The 24005-nt window shown below is 36.6% G+C and overlaps 1 long non-coding RNA gene across 1 annotated transcript; it reads left to right on the top strand.

Annotated features, from left to right (window-relative positions):
• Positions 6672–23290, top strand: LOC107612634. Its single transcript, XR_001613827.2, has 3 exons — positions 6672–6959; positions 16802–16806; positions 23251–23290. It is a non-coding gene; the product is annotated as an uncharacterized LOC107612634 (long non-coding RNA).

Below are 24005 nucleotides of genomic sequence, written 5' to 3'. Positions count from 1 at the left end.
TCTACAAACACTTGGAAGGCACAAATGTGAAAAAGTAAATAAAGCCGTAAACGTACATAAGTAAATGACAAGAATTAAAGACAAAAAATAAATAATAAGAATTAAGAATGAAATTAACATTGGGATCAAGAGATATTGAATTCTTAGGATCAAGAGTTTTCATCTCATCTTCAATCATGCAACTCATTGACCTCTTAGCAATCATGATTGATTGAATTCCAATTCCTTGGTAATTCAATCTCTCAAATCTTGATCAATAACCAATTCCTTGGTCTAATTGCTCATGAGAAGAGATGAAGAATGATCCCTAATTATACTACACATCCTCATAAATCTAAGTAGAGGGTGGATTATATGTCACCATATCCAATCACCAAAACCCAAATCTACTCAAGTGTAAGAAGGATTTTCAAGAATGGTTTTATGTTTCCTCTTCCAAGGTTCCCATAAAACCCAATTGCATTCAATCTCTTTTACAAGATAATTAAATGCTAAGCATGAAGAATAAAAATCCTTCAAGTAAATCAAAGAGAGACGAAGAGAAGAAGAAGAATAAAAATAAAATAATCCATCAAATAGCAATAGAGCTCTCTTTCCCAATGTTGGAAATTAGAAGCTCATAACTAAATATTTACAAAAGTGTATATGAAAGAAATAAAAGAAGAGAAAAGAATGAGAGTAAAAGGGGAGTGGAGTCACCTCCACCCCTCCATGGTGTGTGTGAATTGATGAATCTAAGGTTCTACTTATAAGCTACCTAAATTGCAAATTCAAATGAAATTACAATTAAATGAAAATTTCCTAATTATTTCTAGATGATTCTTGTGGCCTTGATTGATTGTTAATTGTGGCTTCACTTGGGCTTGTGAACTTTTAATTCTCTTCATAGAAGCTTGAAAAATTGAAGAATAAATGAAGAAATTGGAGTATTAGAAGTGGCCCAATGTGGAGTGTCATTGAAGTGGCATTTTGGGCTTTTGAATGTTTGGAAAACCTTGCACGCTGAAGTATTGATCTGTTTGGGTCCCCGACTTAAATGCCCACTATAGACTATTATATATCATTTAGACTTCTCTAGCCTAAGATATGATCTTTTGAAGGTGAAGAGGTTAGTCTGACAGGCTTGCTAGAATTTTGGTCCAGCGTGCCACGTCCAGGTTTTGGCGTGCCACGCCGAGTACGTAGTGCTGAAAGAACTGCGATTTGCACCATAAAATATAGTGTCCACTATAGAGTGTTATATATGGTTGGAAAGCTCTGGAAGTCTACTTTCCAATGGTACTAAAATCACCTCATTTGGAGCTTTGTAGCTCGAGTTATTCTTGTTTGAGTGTGAAGAGGTCAGGGTTGCAAATCCTCTTTGCTTCTCTTCGAGTTTGTCTCCAACTCTTTTGCCACCTTGAGAGTGTACTTCTTCTATTAGTGCTTTTATTGTTTCTTTTTCTATCATTTCCTACAAAATTCAAAACAAACCCATTTCAAAGCAATGTACCATAAGATTTATCATTTAGTTCATGAAATTACATTAAAACAATGAATATGTACTCTTTTTATGGTCCTTTTGCATAGGTAAAAAGGGTAAATGATGCAAGTTATCATAATACCAAACTTAAACTTTACTTATCCTCAAGCAAACAAAGAATCATGCAATAAAGATTGACAAACCAAGGTGAGAAGAATAGCAATATTTATGTTCATGGTTGGCTAGTTTCTTATGCATGCTAGAATCACAAAAGGAATTCAAATGATTGATGCTTCTATCTAGCTCATTTTATGAAATCTTTTTCTTTATGTTCTTTCCTTGAAACAAGCTTTTCATTCTTTTCTTAGCTTAGCTTCTTGGGTGCTTTGCACCATTTGTTGAAAGCTTCGACTCTAAATGCTTTGTTTTCAAGTATTACCACATGATACATAAGCACCACAAGCATTTAATTAGAGGACTCTTTAAGCTCATTTATTTCTTTTCTTTACTTTCCTTCTAATCATTGGTGCTTAGAGACTTGAGCTTTGAGGGAGTGCTTTGCACTTGAGACTAGCCTTGACTCTAAGTGTTTTGTTTTCGAGCTTTTTGCTTGATACATAAATACCACAAGTACTTGACTAATCAATTGTCATTGGTACTCAGAGCCTTCAACATTCTCATTTTTCCCTTTTTCTTAATCTTTTAATTGATTTGCTTATTCAAGGTTTTCAATATTTCAAAAAATTTCATAAAATGTCCTAGATGAAAACTTCAATTAAACAAATTCAAATACAATTGAGCAACAATAGTCATGCTAGCCGTCCAATACTTATATGCTCATACTACATTCTTCTTTAATTACCTTGTTTGTTTATGATCATGATGCTTAATTACTTGGAACTCACTAAACTCAAGATGGTGGTCATAATGTCATAGCACATATTACAATTTAGCAATCAAGTTATGCTTATTCACAAGAGAAGAACACACATGCATATAAAAGAAATGGAAGATAATCATGCAATTGAAAGTATAGCGAATAAATAAGAGGAAAAGGAACTTAACCACCTTGAAGTTCATCTTCATTGTTGTCATTTTCCTCCTATTCCTTCCTTCCCACACCAAACTTAGAATGATTGCTTGTCCTCAAGCAACAAACAAAAAAATGGTGATGGAATTTATGATTAATCATGAATGTCTTAAAGAAAGTAAGTGAGTGATGCATGTGTTTAAGCAAGCAAAATTAAAGATAACAATCAAGGTATAAATAAAAGAGACAATGTGATTACATTAATAAGTGAGTTGTGGATGGTACTATGCATTAAAGGTAAGTGGCAATACCAAACTTAGTGTGACACTTTCATTTTAGAATAATGCAAGTACCCACTAAAGATTGAAGATCAAATTGTTGCATGCAACACCAAACTTAGAATGCAATCATATGCCAAATTATTGAATGTAAACTAAGAAAAGAAAGAAAATGCTACCAAAGGTTGGGTTGCCTCCCAACAAGCGCTTTTTTAGTGTCATTTGCTTGACATGTTAGTTCTTGAATTTTCTTCCTCTTCTTCCAATTGGTTAAGAGAAATGACTTCAAGGGAGAAGAAGAGAAGATTGATGCCCCTTGAGTTGATTGTCTCCCAACAAGCTTTCTTTTGTTGTTATTAGCTTGATTCCTCTTGCTTGTTGGGATGGGGTTTGGATTGCTTTTTGTTGACCTTCTCTTTTTCATGGATGTTGTCTTTTGTTTCTTGGTCACAGTCCTTCTTTGAGTGCTTTCCTTGATTGCCTTCACTTCCTTCATTGCAAGACTTAGGTGTTGTGTGATGGTTGGAGTGTCCTCTTCATCAAGAACCTCTTAGTTTGATGGTTCAATTAAATCATCCTCCATACAACTCTCTACTTCCTTGGAGTGTAGACTCCCTTGGTTGTTTTTCTCCCTTACAACCTCCTTCATTGGGATTTCACTTGGTATAGGGGCCTCTTTTTCTTGCTCTTCCAATTCCTCTTTTACACCCACAAATTGGTCTTCATCCTCCTTGCTAAGCACCACTCCATTTATCAAGCTTATGGAGTTGTATTCTTCCCTTGGCCTAAGGAAGACATTGTTTGGTTCATCAACAAAATGTTGTGCCATTAGACTCAATTGCACCGTATGATTTCTTCTTGAGGCTTCCATATTTTCAATCTTTTCTCTATTCATTTCTCTTAAGAGCTCATCCCTTAAGGACTCAAAGATATGGCCAATTGAGGTAGATGTTTGGGACATTTGTTCTAGTGAAAGTTTGATAGAGGAAATTTGATGAGCTTGTAGAGGTGCATAGGTTGTGGTAAAATTGTTTTGAGGAGTATGGAAGGAGTTTTGTAAGTTGTGAAATGAATTTTGTGAATTTTGAAATGAGTTTTGTGTATAGTGAAAATGAATTTTGTGGTTGATGAATTGAATTGTATGGATTTTGGAAGGAATTTTGTGTTGAGGCAAACTCAAGTGGTGAAGAATTTTAATATGAAGAATTTAGAGGTGAGGTTGGACAATTTTTCTTAAATGCATTTAGGGATGATGGCTCTTGATGGATGGGATATGAAACATTGAATTCTCTTTGGTTTTGGCCTTCCCAATCACAATTTGGATAGTTGTCCCATTCATAGGAGTATAAATCATTTTGTGTTCTTGGAAAGTATCCCATTTGGTTTGATTGCTCAAACCTCATCATTCCTTGATCTTGATATCCCCAACCATAATTAGTATAGCAACTTGAATCATTTTGTGGTGGTAGAAAATCCCCATGTAACTTGCTTGATCATTGTGTAACCTTGGGGAATATCCCATTTAGGTTGATTGCTCATGATCCATCATTTCTTGTTGAAATTCCCATCCACCATGAGGATAATGACATCAATTATTTTGTGGTGGTGGGCAATATCCCATGTAATATAATTGATCAACATGTGAGGAAAACTCCATTTTAATTGAAAAATATTGTATCAAACACAACTACCAAGAGAAATTGAAATTCCTTGTGTCACAACTAAAGAATTCTTAGTGAGGCAATAACACAAACACTTAACTTGCAACAAGAAAAGAGAAATAAAAAAAGTAAAGTAAATGACAAAAGAAACGAAAAAAATTGTCTAATCTAGATAATTAATCAACTGGTAGTTTGTTAATCATAATTAATCCCCGGCAACGGCGCTAAAAACTTGATAAGGAAAAATTACTTCTTCCGTTTTAACTACCGGCAAGTGCACCGGGTCGTATCAAGTAATAAAACTCACAAAGAGTGAGGTCAATCCCACGAGGATTAACGGATTAAGCAAGTAATAGTTGATTAATTATTCTAGTTAGACGATTCAATTTTGAGTGATAAGCAACAAGGAAATGTAAATGACATAAAAGAAAAAGAAAGCAATAAAGTGCAAGGAAAGTAAATGACAAGAAATTAAAGTGCTGAAAATTAAAGTATAAGAATGTAAATTGCAAGGAAGGGAAAGTACAAGAAAGTAAAGTTCAAGAAAGTAAATGAGTAGAAAGTAAAACCAAGTGAAGCATTTTCACAAACACTTGGAAGGCACAAATATTCAAAAGTAAATAAAGCCATAAACGTGCATAAGTAAATGACAAGAATTAAAGACAAAAAGTAAATAACAAGAATTAAGAATGACATTAACATTGGGATCAAGAGATATTGCATTCTTAGGATCAATAGTTTTCATCTCATCTTCAATCATACAACTCATTGACCTCTTGGTAATCATGATTGATTGAATCCCAATTCCTTGGTAATTCAATCTCTCAAATCTTGATCAATGGCCAATTCTTTAGTCTAATTGCTCATGAGAAGAGATGAAGAATGGTCCCTACTTATACCACACATCCTCATAGATCCAAGTAGAAGGTGGATTATATGTCACCATATCCAATCACCAAAACCCAAATCTACTCAAGTGTGAGAAGGATTTTCAAGCATGGTTTTATGTTTCCTTTTCCAAGGTTCCCATAAAACCCAATTGCATTCAATCTCTTTTACAAAATAATTGAATGCTAAGCATGAAGAACGAAAATCCTTCAGGTAAATCAAAGAGAAATTAAGAGAAGAAGAATAAAAACAAATTAATCCATCAAATAGCAATAGAGCTCTCTTTCCCAATGTTGGAAATTAGAAGCTCATAACTAAATATTTACAAAAGTGTATATGAAAGAAATGGAAGAAGAGAAGAGAATGAGAGTGAAAGGGGAGTGGAGTCACCTCCACCCCCTCCATGGTGTGTGTGAATTGATGAATCTAAGATCCTACTTATAAGCTACCTAAATTGCAAATTCAAATGAAATTACAATCAAATGCAAATTTCCTAATTACTTCTAGATGATTCTTGTGGCCTTGATTGATTGTTAATTGTGGCTTGACTTGGGCTTGTAAACTTTTAATTCTCTTCATATAAGCTTGAAACATTGAAGAATAAATGAAGAAATTGGAGTATTAGAAGTGGCCCAATGTGGAGTGTCATTGAAGTGGCATTTTGGACTTTTGAAGGTTTGGAAAACTATGCACGCTGAAGTATTGATCTGTTTGGGTACCCAAATTAAATGCCCACTATAGACTATTATCTATCATTGGAAAGCTCTATATCTCGCCTTTCCGACGCCACTGGAAGCATGTCATTTGGACTTCTCTAACCCAAGTTAGGATCTTTTGATGGTGAAGAGGTCAGTCTGACAGGCTTGCTGGAATTTTGGCTGAGCGTGCCACGCCGAGGTTTTGGCGTGCCACGCCGAGTACGTAGTGCTGAAAGAACTGCGATTTTCATCCTTAAATCTAGTATCCACTATAAAGTGTTATATATGGTTGGAAAGCTCTGGAAGTCTACTTTCCAATGGCACTAAGGTCACCTCATTTGGAGCTTTGTAGCTCGAGTTATTCTTGTTTTAGTGTGAAGAGGTCAGGGTTGCAAATCCTCTTTGCTTCTCTTTGAGTTTGTCTCCAACTCTTTTGCCACCTTGAGAGTGTGCCTCCTCTATTAGTTTTTTTATTGCTTCTTTTTCTATCATTTCCTACAAAATTCAACACAAACCCATTTCAAAACAATGTACCATAATATTTATCATTTAGTTCATGAAGTTGCATTGAAACAATGAATATGTGCTCTTTTTATGGTCCTTTCGCATAGGTAAAAAGGTTAAATGATGCAAGTTATCACCCTACAAACGGTGTTGTCAAACAAATTAAGCTACCATACACCGAGTCCAGGGAGACCTAGCTTTTCACTCAGTTTAACTCAGCTTGAAAAGACTCCAACCCCTTTCCTGATACATTCAATTCATCCAAGCCTAAGAAATATAAAGTTGGAGGAGACTAAGGAGAAACAAATCAGAACATCAATAGTTAACTCTTCCTTGAACTCCGATTAAGATTTAGCTTCTCATGATGGGCGGGAGTACATGGTATTACAAAGGAAGGACTTCTGGACCTTGAAGCCCCGGAGTTGGGTCAACAGCTACGTATGTGATGGGAAAAATCGTCGGTAAAGAATTTTACAAAAATAAGCGCGTTGTAAGTATAGATCTAAACAGACAATTAAACCTCAATCAACTTTAATTTGTTTGTCACTAAAGCAAACCCAATAAAAATCAACCGAAGTATTAAACCTCGGGTGGTCTCTGAAGAACTGAAGATTGATGGTTTAGAGGTTATAGTAAACTCTCGTTGCAAGTATAGTTACTAAACCAAGCAATCAACCTTTCTTACAAATGTTTTGGTTGTCACAAGGAACAAATCCCTTCGAAATTGATAACCGAGTATTCAAACCTCGGGTCGTCTTCTCAAGGAATTGCAGGAAGGTATGTTCTTATTATTGGTTATGAGTCTTGTAAGGTAGGGGTTTTAGAAAGTAGGGAAGCAGTATGTTGAATGATAAGAAAAATAAAATAATAATAATAAAATAAACTCTTGGCAATGTATTAAAATTGGAGGTCCTATCCTTATCAGTTGTGATGAAATTTGGATTTTAATCTCACTTTGTTAACCTCTAACTATGAAGGTAGATCAAGTGGATTAATTAACTTAATCCTCAGGTCCTAGTCAATTCCTGTGGAAAGACTAGAGTTATTGGAGTAACTCCCAATTTTAATCACTGCTTTATTGACAGCTCAAGCATTACAAATTACTTAACCAAAGCCAAAAGGAAGAAAATATCTAAATTAAAAAGCATCAATATAAATAAAGCAAAGCAAAATTAAATCTGAAAATACTTCAAATTATATTAAATAAAATATTCAAATCATAACATGGAAAAGTTCATAAATTAAATTGGGAAAATAAATAAAAATAAATAAAATAAAGAACCTGGGATTGAGAGCCACTCCTAAAACTAAGAGAAATCCTAAATCCTAATCCTAAGAGAGAGGAGAGAACCTCTCTCTCTAAAAACTACATCTACTCCTAAAATTGTGAATGTGAAGGCTTGTTCATGAATGAATGGATTCCTCCACTTTATAGCCTCTAATCTGTGTTTTCTGTGCCACAAACTGGGTCGAAAACAGCCCAGAAATCACTGGAGAATAATTCAAACACACTGATTTCTGTCACTGCGACGTGGCCGCATGGAGCACGCGGTCGCGTCACCTAGCGTCAATTAAACTATAGCATATTATATATTGAATCGAAGCCCCGGACGTTAGCTTTCCAACGCAACTAGAACTGCGTCGTTTGGACCTCTGTAGCTAAAGTTATAGCCGTTTCAGTGCGAAGAGGTCAGGCTGGACAGCTTAGCGATTTCTCCAACTTCTTGTATTCCTTCCACTTTTGCATGCTTCCTTTCCATCCTCTAAGCCATTCCTGCCCTGTAATCTCTGAAAACACTTAACACACATATCAAGGCATCTAATGGTAATAAGAGAGGATTAAACATAGGGAACTTAAGGCCAAAGAAGCATGTTTTCAATCAAAGCACATAATTAGGAAGGCAAATGTAAAACCATGCAAATAGTATGAATAAGTGGGTAAAGAGTTGATAAAAACCACTCAATTGAGCACAAGATAAACCATAAAATAGTGGTTTATCAACCTCCCCACACTTAAACATTAGCATGTCCTCATGCTAAGCTCAAGAGAAGCTATAAAGATGAAGAGGAATGGTAAAATGTATGAAATGCAACCTATCTATATGAATGCAACTACATGCAGAATGTTTCTACCTACTTAGTTAAAAGTAAATAAATCCTTCAGGAAGAAATATGAACTGGATTTCACTAATTCAAATCATGAAAATGAAGTACAAATAGACTTGCAAGAAGAAGATAGCTCATGAAAGCAGGGAACAAGGAATTGAGCATCTAACCCTTACTGGTAGTGTATACACTCTAATCACTCAAGTGTTTTAGGTTCGATTCTCTCAATTCTCCACTAACCTTACTTTCTAAGGCTTGCTCTTCATCTAACAATCAACATAAATTTAATGCACAGATACACATATCAAGAGGTCTTTTAAGGGTTGTAATGGGGTTAGGGTCAAGGTAGGATTGTATTTGATCAAGTGGACTAAAATCTGAATCCTTAATTAGCTTAAACTTTCCACCTAACTATAGACAATCCATGTAATCATAATACCACATCTAACTATCCATTAACCATGTCTTCCACATATTCATGCATTCTAATTTCAAGTACAGTACATATGCATTGCTTTCACCATTTACTTTGGGGTATTTTGTCCCCTTTTTCTTATTTGTTCTTTTTCCTTTTATTTTTCTTTTATTTTTTTTATATATACATATATTTTTTTTTCTTTTATTTTTCTCAATGCATATGATTAAATTATTGGATGCATGAATCATGTCCTAAACATTTTTTTTTCACATTTTCAGAAAATTCTAACATACTCAATTCTCAAACCAAATGTTTCCAAATTCACTTCCCCACACTTAATTTATGAGCACTCTCACTAGTCTAAGCTAACTAAGGATTCAAATTAAGGATATTATTGTTTTTCGCTTAGAGTTAATGATGTGCTAAAGTAAGGAACAAAGGGGTATAATAGGCTCAACATTGGTTTGCAAAGAATAATGAAAATGTAAGGCCATATGGGTATGTAAGCTCAGTGAAACAAAGGCTTCAATCATGTAAGTGTATGCATACATCAAACCATGGAAATATAGAATCAAGCAAGACAAAGATCACAATTTTAGAGAGAAACACACACATCAAAAATAAATTATTGGTTGATAAAATGCAACCAATCAATTAGGCTAAAAAATCTCACGGGTTTCGTGTGTTCGAGCTCTAGACCATGTTCCAATATAATATTTCTTCAAACAAGTGTAACAAAAAATTTTTTTAGTGAAATGCTCTTAAAAAGGTTTCTTGAAAAAGAAAATATTACTTCAACCAAGTGGTAAAATATGCAAAAAAAATCAAACAAACATGCAAATGCAACAACTAATCTACAAAGAAAATTTAAACATTGGTGTTGAGACAAGAAAGTACTAACCCATGGAGATCGGTATCGACCTCCCCACACTTAAAGATTGCACCGTCCTCGGTGCATGCTAAGATGTGCAAGTGGGCGGGTTGTTCCAATTGGCGTTTTTCTCCAAAGATTGTGCAGATGGACTTGTCTGTCTCCCCATGCAAACGTCTTCCGGTTCCCTTCCGGGTGGCCATCCTGAAAGAAAAAGGGAAGAAAAAGTAACTTAGTAATAAAGATAAGAAAATAAATGAAGTATGGGTGGGTTAATGCCAAATGATAATGGTCTCATTTACATGGAAGCTTCAACATGTACGTGAGAAAACAATATAAGCACATGGCATACTAGTGGTGCAAAATTTGCAACAAAGGAGAGGAGAATGTGGGTAATGCAAGATAAGATAAGTTCATATCAATGCAAGAGAAGTACAAGTATCTTAAAAGATTAGCATTGATTTAAATAATGTTACCCGATCAGAACAAAACAAGTCATAAGCACCAAGATAATACCAGAAAAGATATAACAGTTGAATAAGAGCATTTGAACACCAATAATTTTAGAAAAGAAAAAAAAATATGCACAAAATTAAAATGCAATGAATGAAAGTATGAAAATAAATTAAATAAAATAAAATAAAAGAGAAGAAGAATGAGAAGGGAAAGAAATAAAGTAAGAAAGAAAGAAGAAAGAATAAGAAAAGATAGAAAAATTAGGATTAGAGAAGAAAAGATAAGAATTTTGGTTGATCTGGATATTCTGTGCACCGCGTGTGACGCGGTCGCGTGAATGACGTGGTCGCGTGGGTCACGCGATCGCGTGGCCTGTTTTGTGCGATTGGCGCGAGTGCAGCCTCGCAGTCGCGCAACTCTCTGTTCGAAACTCTTTTGCCAAAAATCTGGGTGACGCGATCGCGTGGGGCATGCGATCACGTGAATGGCCATCTTTTAAAACCGATGCGGACGCGTGGTGCACGCATTTGCGTGGTGAGGCTTGGGCTTCCAGCACGAGTCCAGCCAAACTCCAGCTTAATTTTCTACCATACACCCATTTATGTCGATTCCACAGAGCCACGAGTTCGCGTGGGTGACGCGGACGCGTGGGGAAGCTATTTTTCAAATGACGCGGCCGCATCGGCGACGCGGTCGCGTGGATCAGTTTGTGCCATTAGCGCGCCTCCAGCCACGCTTTCGCGTGACTTTCTATTTATTTTCTTTTCTTCACAACGCACATATGACGCGGATGCGTCGGCGAAGCTGTCGCGTCCCGTGCGAAAATCCCCCTTTTTTTTTGTAGAATGCAGAATGCAGTATGCAGAATGCAATGCTTAATGTGAATGCTATGCATGATTCCAGGTTCAATAAAAATAGAATTCAAAAATAAACAAAACTAAATAAAATTAAAATTGCAAAAGGAACGATCGTACCGGGTTGTCTCCCACCCAGCACTTTTAGTTAAAGTCCTTAAGTTGGACATTTGGTGAGCTTCCTGTTATGGTGGCTTGTGCTCGAATTCATCCAGGAATCTCCACCAATGTTTGTATCTCCAGTAACCTCCGGGGTCGCAAACTAAGCATGTAAAGCCCTTAAGAAGCTTCAAACAGATTCTTAGGCTCCCGGGGTAACAAGTGTCAGAGCAGATTCCAGGATCCCAAACTTTGCTTTTACATCCATTTTTGTCGGGATCTGTATTTTTCCAGCTGGGTGATAAGTAAATTGAATTCTCACTGCAGCTACCAAACAACTTCCTAGACCCATTCAATTGAGCTCTACACCAACCTTTGCGTTTAAACTTAAGGCTTCCAACCATAATGAACCTTGCAGGACAATTCTTACCACTGACCATCTTCCTCTTACTCTTAATGCTACAAAGAGCTCTAAGTTGACCATCCGTCTCCAGTAGCCCATATTCAAGTGGGATTAGAAAGCTAAGGGATATGAATTTTACCCACTTGAATGTTGTGAAGGATGATGGCAACTTAGGGGGAGGGGTCTCTAATAGCTTTGGCAAGGTGATTTCAAGCTTCATTCCCTTGTGCTCTTTGACAACTTCCACCTTTTTGCAAACTTCTTTAATTTCAACCTCTTCCTCTTGGTAGCTTTCTTCCAATTTGATCTCCTCTTCACTACTTTCCAAGGGCATGGGAGGTTCAGCATCTCCTAAGTCTTCAACCACTTCTTCCTCTACAACTATTATGGCTTCCTCCACTTGTTCCAATACAAAGCCATGTTCCTCATTGTCCACCGAAGTTTCTAGTGTTTCCTTCATACCTTGCTCTTCTTTTGATTCTCCACATGTAGCCATGAGAGTTCTTTGAGTGCTCAGATATTGGAAAGCTATTATATTTATTAACTCGCCGAAGGCGGCCGCGAAATTTTGCACACTCTTATTCATCCTTTCTTGCCTTTGAAGAATAACACGAAGTCTGTCATCCATTGGAGGTTGGGGTGGATGTGAGGATTCATTGGTTGGGAGAGAGGGTTCATAATAGGAAGGTGGTTCATCTTGATAATGATATGGAGATGGTGAATATTGAGGTGGTGGTTCACGAGAGTAGTTGTGTTGGAAAGGTGGTGGTTCTGTGTATGGTTCATTTGGCTCATAAGGTGGTTGGTATGGTGGATGTGGGTTAGGGTCATATGGAGATGAATGGTGGAAAGGGGCTTGTGAGTATGGTGGTCCAAAGTCATGTTGAGGAAAGGGTTCATAGGCATATGGTGGTGGTTGTTGATAGTCCATTGGAGGTGGTTGTTGCCATGAGGATTGATCAAATCCTTGTGGCTCCTCCCATCTTTGATTGTTCCAACCTTGATGCCTCTTCTCATTGTAATTTCTTCTTCCTGCAACATAATTGTAACCAGACTCATAGCCAAAGGGGTGAGAGTTCATAGTAGCAAATAAAAATTAAAAAATAAAAACAAATTTAAATTAAAAGGTTATTTAAATTTTGAATTTGAAAATTAAATTTTGAAATTTTGAATTTTAAATTTTTGAATTTTGAATTTTTGAAATTTGAAATTTGAAAATTTCTTTTTAAATTTGAATTTTGAAATTTGATTTCTGAAATAATAAAAATTTTAAAATAAAAACCAATAACCTCTTAACTTAAGAAGAAACAAAAATAAAAACAAATAAACAAGCAAAAAATAAAATATTTACAATATCCAATAATAAGGCACACGTTTGCAATTCCCCGGCAACGACGCCAATTTGAAGAACTGAAGATTGATGGTTTAGAGGTTATAGTAAACTCTCGTTGCAAGTATAGTTACTAAACCAAGCAATCAACCTTTCTTACAAATGTTTTGGTTGTCACAAGTAACAAACCCCTTTGAAATTGATAACCGAGTATTCAAACCTCGGGTCGTCTTCTCAAGGAATTGCAGGGAGGTATGTTCTTATTATTGGTTATGAGTCTTGTAAGGTAGGGGTTTTAGAAAGTAGGGAAGCAGTATGTTGAATGATAAGAAAAATAAAATAATAATAATAATAATAAAATAAACGCTTGGCAAGGTACTAAAATTGGAAGTCCTATCCTTATCAGTTGTGATGAAATTTGGATTTTAATCTCACTTTGTTAACCTCTAACTATGAAGGTAGATCAAGTGGATTAATTAACTTAATCCTCAGGTCCTAGTCAATTCCTGTGGAAAGACTAGAGTTATTGGAGCAACTCCCAATTTCAATCACTGCTTTATTGACAGCTCAAGCATTACCAATTACTTAACCAAAGCCAAAAGGAAGAAAATATCTAAATTAAAAAGCATCAATATAAATAAAGCAAAGCAAAATTAAATCTGAAAATACCTCAAATTATATTAAATAAAACATTCAAATCATAACATGGAAAATTTCATAAATTAAATTGGGAAAATAAATAAAAATAAATAAAAATAAAGAACCTGGGATTGAGAGCCACTCCTAAAACTAAGAGAAATCCTAAATCCTAATCCTAAGAGAGAGGAAAAAACCTCTCTCTCTAAAAACTACATCTACTCCTAAAATTGTGAATGTGAAAGCTTGTTCATGAATGAATGGATTCCCCCACTTTATAGCCTCAAATCTGTGTTTTCTGGGCCGCAAACTGGGTTGAAAACAGCCCAGAAATCGCTGGAGAAGAATTCAAACACGCTGATTTCCGTCACTGCGATGCGGCCGCATAGAGCACGCGGTCGCGTCGCCTAGCGTCAGGGAAACTATGGCATATTATATATCAAATCAAAGTCCCGGACGTTAGCTTTCTAACGCAACTGGAACCACGTCGTTTGGACCTCTATAGCTAAAGTTATAGCCGTTTGAGTGCGAAGAGGTCAGGCTGGACAACTTAGCGATTTCTCCAACTTCTTGTATTCCTTCCACTTTTGCATGCTTCCTTTCCATCCTCTAAGTCATTCCTGCGCTGTAATCTCTGAAAACACTTAACACACATATCAAGACATCTAATGGTAATGAGAGAGGATTAAACATAGGGAACTTAAGGCCAAAGAAGCATGTTTTCAATCAAAGCACATAATTAGGAAGGCAAATGTAAAACCATGCAAATAGTACGAATAAGTGGGTAAAGAGTTGATAAAAACCACTCAATTGAGCACAAGATAAACCATAAAATAGTGGTTTATCAGTCTCTCAAGGAATTTCAGGGAAGTGTAGTTATTATTGGTTTTGGGAAAGTATCTTTTTGGGTTTTTTAAATGTTGAACAAGGAATTTAAATGACACGGAAACAAACTAACAGTTAAGAAAAGTCCTAGCAAGGATTGTTAATCGGAATTCATATCTTCATTATCAATGTCAATTGTGATGGTAATTGTAAGTTGCACTCACTTAGTTAACCTCTAACAAATGAAGCTAAGTCAAGTGAGAAAATCAACTTGAGTTCACAAGTCCTAATCAAAGACTAGAGTTAGTGATTGCCCAGAAAATCGCCCCCAGCATCTTCTGCAATTTTTGCATGTGGCGCACATCATGCGTACGCGTAAGTCATGCGTACGCGTCGATGGTCATCTGTGCGTGTCACGTGTACGCGTCGCTGTGCAATTTCGCTTGTCACGCGTACGCGTCAGTTACGCGTACGCGTTGCTGTGAAAAGCTTCAAGTCACGCGCACGCGTGAGCCATGCGTGCGCGTCGATCCTCACTGGTAATCTCCTTTGTTTCTTGTGTTCCTTCTATTTTTGCAAGCTTCGTCTCCATCCTCTAAACTATTCCTGCCCTATATAGCCTGAAAATACTGAACATACAGATCACGGCATCGAATGGTATAAAAAGGATATTAAAAATTGACAATTTAAAGGTTTTGGAAGCAGGTTTTCAATCATAGAACAAAATTGGGAAGGATTTGTAAAACCATGCAAATTGTATGAATAAGTGTGCAAAGAATTGATAAAGACCACTCAATTTAGCACAAGATAAGCCGTAAAATAGTGGTTTATCAATCTCCCCACACTTAAACATTAGCATGTCCTCATGCTAAGCTCAAAGAGACCAAAAGAATGAGTGGGGGAAAGTAAGACTCATGCAATGCAACCTATGTATATGAATGCAATTACATGCTAAGATGTTTTTACCTACTTGGTTAGAAGTAAACAGGTTCTCCAAGACAAATATAAATCAGATTCCACTAATTCAAATCACACAAAAAAAGACAAGTAAATTTGTAAGAAGATAGCTCATGAAAGCAGGGAACATAGAATCAAGCATTCAACCCTCACTCGAAGTGTATATGCATGATAAATCCTGATTTTGTGGTTTATCTTGTGCTTATTTTAGGGGATTTTATCACCTTTTTCCCACATTTATTCAATGAAATAGCATGGCTTTGTAATTCTCCCTTGAATTGTGCCTAAGTGTAAAAACATGCTTTTTAGGCCCTTAAATTGGTGATTTTGATTCACTTTAATTCTATTCGATGCCTTGATGTGTTTGTTGAGTGATTTCAGGTTCATAAGGCAAGTATTGGATGGAAGAAATGAGGAGAAAAGCATACAAAGTGGAGAATGCATGAGGAAACAAAAGATTGGAAATGCGTCAATGGGCGCGGACACGTGCAAGGCGCGGACGCGCAGAAGTGATTTTTCATAGAGATGCGCACGCGTACATGCCGCGTCCGCGCGGATGAAGAAACAGCCAATCAACACGCACTCACACATGGTGCGTACGCGCCGATACTAGCAGGTGACCCACATAAAGCCAAAACGCTGGGAGCGATTTCTGAGCTGCCCAGGCCCAAATCCAACTTGTTTCTGAGTGTATTTCATGCAGAATTAAAGTCCAAGCAAAGGGGGAGCAATTAGTTAGTCAACATGAGCCTTTAGTTAGTTTTCTAGAGAGAGAAGCTCCCTCTTCTCTCTAGAATTAGGTTAGGATTAGGTTAAATGTCTTGGATCTTGAATTAATTACTTGATTTCATCTTGGTTCTTTTACAATTTCTCATTTCTACATCTTGTCTTTCTTAGTTGTAATGTTAAATTCTCATTTTGCTTTCTTTTGTGATGATGAACTCATGTTGAATTTGGATTTTCTATTAATATAATTGATGTTTGATGTCTTTTATTGTGTATTTGAGTTGTTGATCTTATCTCCTTGCAATTTGTATTTGGTAGATTTTACTATTTCTTGTCATTTACTATGCTTTTCATTTGTACCCACCAAGTGTTTGACAAAATGCTTGGTTAGGCTTTAGAGTAGACTTTGAGCATTCTTGGTTTGGAAGGAGTAATTAGGCAATCTTGAGTCATGAAAACCCAACTCATGTTGGTGATCTAGAGTTGTTAACTTGTATTGTTTTCATTAACTATAATCTCTTGTTAATTCACTTAGTTAGTTGATTAGGACATTTGGATTGAGATTAGTTAGTCTTGTTAGACATTCTTCGAGTGTGAAGATAATGTGATACCTTCTTCCATCTTCGGAGATGACGTAATGAGATAAATTATTGTTTATAATTGTAACATGATTGATTAGTCTTGTTTGACATTCTCCCTATGTGAAGATAACATGATACCTTCATCCATTTATTGGAGTTGACTAAATAAGATGAATTAATCATTGTATGACTAGGATAGAAAGCCTATATTCTCCATCCTTGCCATGAATGTCTCTCTCTTTATTACTTGCTTTCTCTTATTTACTTGTCTTCTTTAAATACTTTCTTGATTTACTTTTCATGCCGTTTATTCTATTGCTCCTTTTATCAACCAAACCCCCCTTTTTACCCCTTCATAGCCAATACGCATACACTTCATTGCAATTCCTAGGGAGACGACCCGAAGTCTAAATACTTTGGTAAATTTTCATTGGGGTTTGTACTTGTGACAAAACCATAAATTTTTTATTGGGAGGATTGTTTGTTAGTGCAGGACTATGCTTGCAACGAGAATTCATTCATTTTGTGTGAAATTCTATACTGACACGATAATTTTCTTAAATCAATGCACTCTAATCGCTCAAGTGTCTAGGGTTAATCCACTCTACTCTTTTCTAGTCATGCTTTCTAAAACATTATTCTTCATCTAACCAATCAACAAATATTTAGTGTACAAATGCAAACATCATGAGGTCTTTTCAAGGTTGTAATGGGGCTAAGGTAAGGGTGAGGATATGTGTATGGCCAAGTGAGCTATAATATGAATCTTTGACTAACCTAAGTTCTCACCTAACACACCCACACTCTATATAATTCTAAAATCATGCCTAGCTACTAAAAAATCCCACTTTTGCATCACATACTCATGTATCAATTTTTAATTCCATCACATATGCATTGATCTTTTATTGAACTTAGCATTGGGGTGATTTTATCCCCTATTCATTTATTTCTTTTTTTTATATATAAGGTAAACATGAATCAAGACATAATATATTAATGCATATAGTTTTTCAATTTTCACATGAGTACGCACCCAAATTCCCAATATTTTTGTCAATAAACACAACACATTCCCATTAACCCAAGTTCCCACAATTCCCCACACTTAACTGATACACAATCTCTATCTTAAGCTAACCAAAGATTCAAATATGGTAATTAATTGTTTTTTCGCTTAAGGCTAGTGATGTGGTAAAATACAAAACAACTGGGGATTAAAAGAGGCTCAAAGTGACAAAAAAAGGTAAATAAAATGGTGGGCTATTTGGGATAAGTGAGCTAATAACAAATGATGGCCTCAATCATATGTATGCATGAATATGCACTAAACAATGGACATATAGAATGGAACAAACCATAGATTGCAGTTATAGAGAAGAAAACACACAAGAATAAAAATCATGGTTAAATGATGTAACCATATAGTTAAGCTCAAAATCTCACAGGTTGTGTGTTCTTAGCTATAAACCATGTTCCAAATTACAATCTTCAAACAAGTTTAACAAAAAAGTTTTAATTTAAATTAGTGAAATGCTATAAAAAGGGTCTTGAAAAAAAACTTATCACTCCAACCAAGTAGTGGTAGAAGAACATGCACAAAATCAAACAAACATGCAATCAAACATGCAAATGCAACTACTAATTTAACAAGAAAAATTAAACATTGGTGTTAAAATAGGAAATAACTAACCCACGAAAGTCGGTATCAACCTCCCCACACTTAAAGATTGCACCGTCCTCGGTGCATGCTAAGATGTGCAAGTGGACGGGTGGCTCCAACTGACGCTTTTGTCAAAGAATGTGTGTAGGAACTTGCTTGTCGTCCCATGTCAAAGTTTTCTGTTTCCCTTCTTGATGGCCATCCTAAAAGAAGAGAAAAGGGAAGAAAAGTAACCCAGGAACAAAGATAGAAAATAAATAAAATATGGGTGGGTTAATGCCAAATAACGAGAGTCTCAAGTACATAGTAGGTACAACATATAAGTGAGAAAACAGTAGAAGCACATGGCATATCAATTGTGCAAAAATTGCAACAATGGGGAAGAGAGAGTGGGTCATGAAAGATAATATAAATTCTTGTCAATGCAAAAGGAATACAAGTATCATAAAGGATTAGCATTGACTTAAATAATATTACCCAACAATGTAAAACAACTCACGAAGTACCAACATAATGCAAGAAAAAATGCAACAATTGAATTAGAACATTTAACACCAATGATAAAATAGGAAGTTAGAAAAGAAAAAACATGAATAAAATTAAAATGCAATGAAAGAAAGTATGCAAATGCAATATGTAAAAGAGAATGAAAGAGAATAAGGATGAGAAGTTAAAGAAATGAAAAAGAAGAAAGTAAAAAAGGAGGAAGAAAGAACAAGAAAGGAGAGAAGAAAGAAGAAAGAAATGAAAAGCAGAACACGATGCGCGCGCAGGTCACGCGTGCGCGTGAAAACGAAAACAGCCATGCGATACGTAAACGTCACCCACGCGTGCGCGTGGGTAGCAAAAAATGCATTCTGACGCGTGAGCGTCAGTCACACGTACACGTGACTACTCCGCGACTCCAGCACCATGGCCACACAACTCTCTGTTCAATTCACTCTTTACGCCGATTTTCATCCTCATGCGTATGCGTCGCTGACGCTTACGCGTGGGTTGAAATTTCTGCAGGGGACGCGTACGCGTGAGGCACGCGTACGCGTGGGGTGGGTTGTGCGCCACGCACCCCCTCCCGCACATCTCCATCGCAACTCTCTGTTCTTTTCATTAATATTGCGAACCTGCATGTGACGCGTGCGCGTCATCGATGCTTACGCGTCGATCGCAGACATTTTTTTATTTTTTTAGACCACTAAACCATGAATTAAACGCAATAAACATATCTAAAAGCTCAAATAAAAATCTAACTTATTACTAATATAAATAAAAAAAGAAAATTAGAAAGAATTTACCATGGTGGGGTGTCTCCCACCTAGCACTTTTCGTTTAAGTCCTTAAGTTGGACATTTGGTGATCTCCTTGTCATGGTGGCTTGTGCTTGAACTCATCTTGAAACTTCCACCAACGCTTGGACTTCCAATAAGCTCCAACATTTCCGAATGAATTCACCAAGCCTTGCTGAAGTTCTTCACAAGCTTTGAGCTCCCATAATTGATCCTCTTGTATGTCCGGATCCCAAATCTTGTTTCTACACCCGTCTTCAAGTTGATCATCATGATTCCATCCAGGTGGTTTAGCCTTGGAATTCTCATTTAAGCACCCAAACATCCTCCTATACCCAATCAATTGAGAATTATACCAACCCTTGCAATTAGGCCTTGAGCTTCCAACCATAACAAACCTAGGATGGTGTTGCCAACCGCTAACCATCTCCCTTTTACTCTTAAAACCGCAGATAGCTCTAAGTTGTCCATCCGTTTCAAGCAGACCATATTCAAGTGGGAAGGTAGAGTTTAAGGATAAGAATTTTATCCACTTGAATGTTGTGTTAGACGGTAATGGCTTGGGGGGAGGTATCTCCAATGGTAGCCTTGCCAACGTATGCTTCAATCTCTTGGGCTCCTATTTGATGATCTCCACCTCTTGACAAGCTTCTGCAACATTGACCTTCTCTTTAAGTCCAATGGAGGAGGATTCAATTGTTGATAAAAACTCATCAATTATTGAATCCATCTCATGATCGACCTCCTCCAAGTCTTCAACCATGACATGCCTTGGAGGTTCTACACCCTCTTCAACATCAAATTCAAACGTTTTGGAAGAGGCTCTATTATTTGAGATTTCCATGGAGGTTTCCCATTTCCTAAGTCCTCAGCCACTTCCTCTTCTTCGATAATTTTGGTTTTCTCCACTTGCTCTGGTACAAAATCTAACTCCTCCTTGATAACTTCAACCACTTGACAACTTTCTTCAATTCTTCCTAATTCTTCAACTACTCCTTCATCTTCAAGGGTCTCTCCTACCTCCACTTTTTGGGCATCCTCTTGCTTCTCTTGAAGTATGGATGCGTGAACCCGATCCATTACGTCCCTAAGACGATCCCTTCTCTCTTGTTCCATGTCAATAGCGTAATTGGGATCATGTTGCTCTTGGATTGATGGATATGGGTGAAAAGTAAGTGCACCAGAGATTGATGATTCAGTATTGGGGGTAAAGGATGGATCCACACGGGATATAAGAGCTTGGAGAGTAGAGGTGAGACCAGTGAGAGTAGAGGTAAGTGTGGTTTGAAGCTCTCTTTGCCCTTGGCGAATAGCACTAAAGGTATCATCTATGGTAGCTTGGGGTGGATGGGAGGGTTCATTTGTTGGGAGAAAAGGCTCATAATACAGAGGTGGTTCTTCTTGATAAGAGTATGGAGATGGTGTATATTAAGGTGGTGGTTCTGGGTATGGTTCATATGGATTGCATGGTGGTTGATGTGGTGGATAAGGGTTAGGGTCATATGGGAGTGAATGGTGGAAAGGGGCTTATGAGTATGGTGGTTCAAAGCTATGCTGACGAGGGGGTTCATAGGCATATGGTGGGGCTTGTTGGTAACTACAAGGGGGTCCACCATATCTATTGTCTTGGTGTGCACCTTGGAATGGCTCTTGCTCATAGTAAGTTGGAGGGGGTTGTTGCCAAGAGGGTTGATCAAATCCTTGTGGCTCCTCCCATCTTTGATTATCCCATCCTTGATGCAAGCTTTCATTGTAATCTCCTCTTCCTACAACATGATTGTAACCAAACTCATAGCCAAAAGGGTGAGAATTCATAGTATCGAGAGAGAATAAAAACAAAAACTAATAAAGAATAATGAAATTAAACTCCTAAAACTAGAAACAACTAACAAAGAAACGAATAAGCAAAATTATTCACAATATTCACAATAACCAATAATAAGGCACACGTTTGCGATTCCCCGGCAACGGCGCCAAAAATTGATGGGGAAAAATCATTGGTTAAGAATTTTACAAAAAAAAAAGCGCATTGTAAGTATAGATCTAAACCGACAATTAAACCTCAATCAAATTTAATTTGTTTGTCACTAAAGCAAACCCAATAAAAATCAACCGAAGTATTAAACCTCGGGTCGTCTCTCAAGGAATTGCAGGGAAGTGTAGTTATTATTGGTTATGGAAAAGTATCTTTTTGGGTTTTTTAAATGTTGAACAAGGAATTTAAATGATGCGGAAATAAACTAACAGTTAAGAAAAGTCCTAGCAAGGATTGTTAATCGGAATTCCTATCCTCATATCAATGTCAATTGTGATGGTAATTGTAAATTGCACTCACTTAGTTAACCTCTAACAAATGAAGCTAAGTTAAGTGAGAAAATCAACTTGAGTTCACAAGTCCTAATAAAAGACTAGAGTTAGTGAAGCTCAAGCCAACTAGCTAGTTTCAATCACTAACCAACAAGAGACTTTGACAATTCAAGAGTCTCAAATTACTCAATCTAAGCTAAGAACATAAAAAGCTAATTTAAAATCCAACCAAGCATTTTATCAAACACTTGGAAGGCACAAAGTAAAAGCATAGAAAAGCAACAAGAGAATGTAAATACTAAAACCAAAAATTGCAAAATCAATGATAACAAATAATGGAAGAAGCAATAAATATGAAATACCTCAAATTGTATTAAATAGAAAATCAAATATAACATGAAAATTCATAAACTAAATTGGCAACATAAAGTAATCAACAAGGGAAATAAATAAACTAGAATGCTAGAACAAGTAAAAGTAGAAGAGAAACTAAATTCGAATAACATAGAATTCAGAAATTAAAAAGGAATAAAACTAAGAATCCTAAAACCTAGAGAGAGGAGAGTGCCTCTCTCTCTAGAAAGCTACATCTAAAACCTAAAATTATGTGAATGAATGTTGTATCCATGTTTACCCCACTCTGCAGCCTCTAATATATGTTTTCAGGCTTGGAATTGGGCCAAAAATAGCCCAGAAATCGCCCCCTGCGTCTTCTACAATTTCTGCATGTGGCGCACATCACGCGTACGCGTAAGTCACGCGCACGCGTCGATGTCTTCTGTGCGTGTCACGTGTACGCGTCGCTGTGCAATTTCGCTTGTCACGCGTACGCGTCAGTTACGTGTACACGTCGCTGTGAAAAGCTTCAAGTCACGCGCACTCGTGAGCTAGGCGTGCACGTCGATCCTCGCTGGTAATCTCCTTTGTTTCTTGTGTTCCTTTCATTTTTGCAAGCTTCCTCTCCATCCTCTAAGCCAATCCTGCCCTATATAGCCTGAAAACACTCAACACACAGATCACGGCATCGAATGGTATAAAAAGGATATTAAAAATTGACAATTTAAAGGCTTTGGAAGCAGGTTTTTTCAATCATAGAACAAAATTGGGAAGGATTTGTAAAACCATGCAAATTGTATGAATAAGTGTGCAAAGAATTGATAAAAACCACTCAATTTAGCACAAGATAAACCATAAAATAGTGGTTTATCAGTAAGTATATGAACTTAATCATGCTTTTTAATTCCCTATCTTTATATCGAGGTTTAGATTACACTTGCTAAATAAATTGTGTAGGTAATTCAATGGATGTGCTACTCTTTCAATGACTCTGAATCATCTAGATTCAAGCGATATTTCTATTGCGTGTGTCCAGGCATATTGGTAATTACATTCTTCTGATTATAATGTAGAAAAGATTTTGTTGGGATTCTTACTATGCGTGTGGGTTTGCAGGAATCAGTGACATGAAATGACAGTCTGGCATCATTTATTGACGATGTGAGACCAATTTATGCTGGTGTTAGTCCAAGCTTTGGTGAAGATACTAGGTTCTTTGACAAAGTAGTAGCAGCAAAGAGAAAATGGGTGAGTTACTGTTTTGTTTTGAAATATTTATATCCTCCCTGAAACTGGCATTGGTTTATACGTGTTATTTTTTATTTTACGACGATTTGTATACGTGACCTGAACTGGTCTTTTGATTCCAATATTAAATCCATGGTTAAATCTGGAACGGGGGGTCATTGTGACCAACTATTCTTATGTGTGTTTTTAATTGCATATTTTGTTATTCGGGATTCCCATATTATTACGTTGATTGAATTTACTATACTATGCTATTTGAAATAGGTTGTCATATGAGTTGAGGATGTTCTGGTTCTTGAATGGTCCAAGGAGATCAATAGGCTTTTTTTCTTTTAAGGGACAAACTCATACATATGTGCTGTTTGCTGTAGTGGTTATTTCCCAA

Source organism: Arachis ipaensis, chromosome B08 (genome assembly GCF_000816755.2).
Source record: "Arachis ipaensis cultivar K30076 chromosome B08, Araip1.1, whole genome shotgun sequence".
In the NCBI taxonomy this organism is placed as follows: Eukaryota; Viridiplantae; Streptophyta; class Magnoliopsida; order Fabales; family Fabaceae; genus Arachis; species Arachis ipaensis.
Note: the sequence above shows the minus strand (reverse complement) of the source record. Positions and strands in the feature narration are given on the sequence as shown.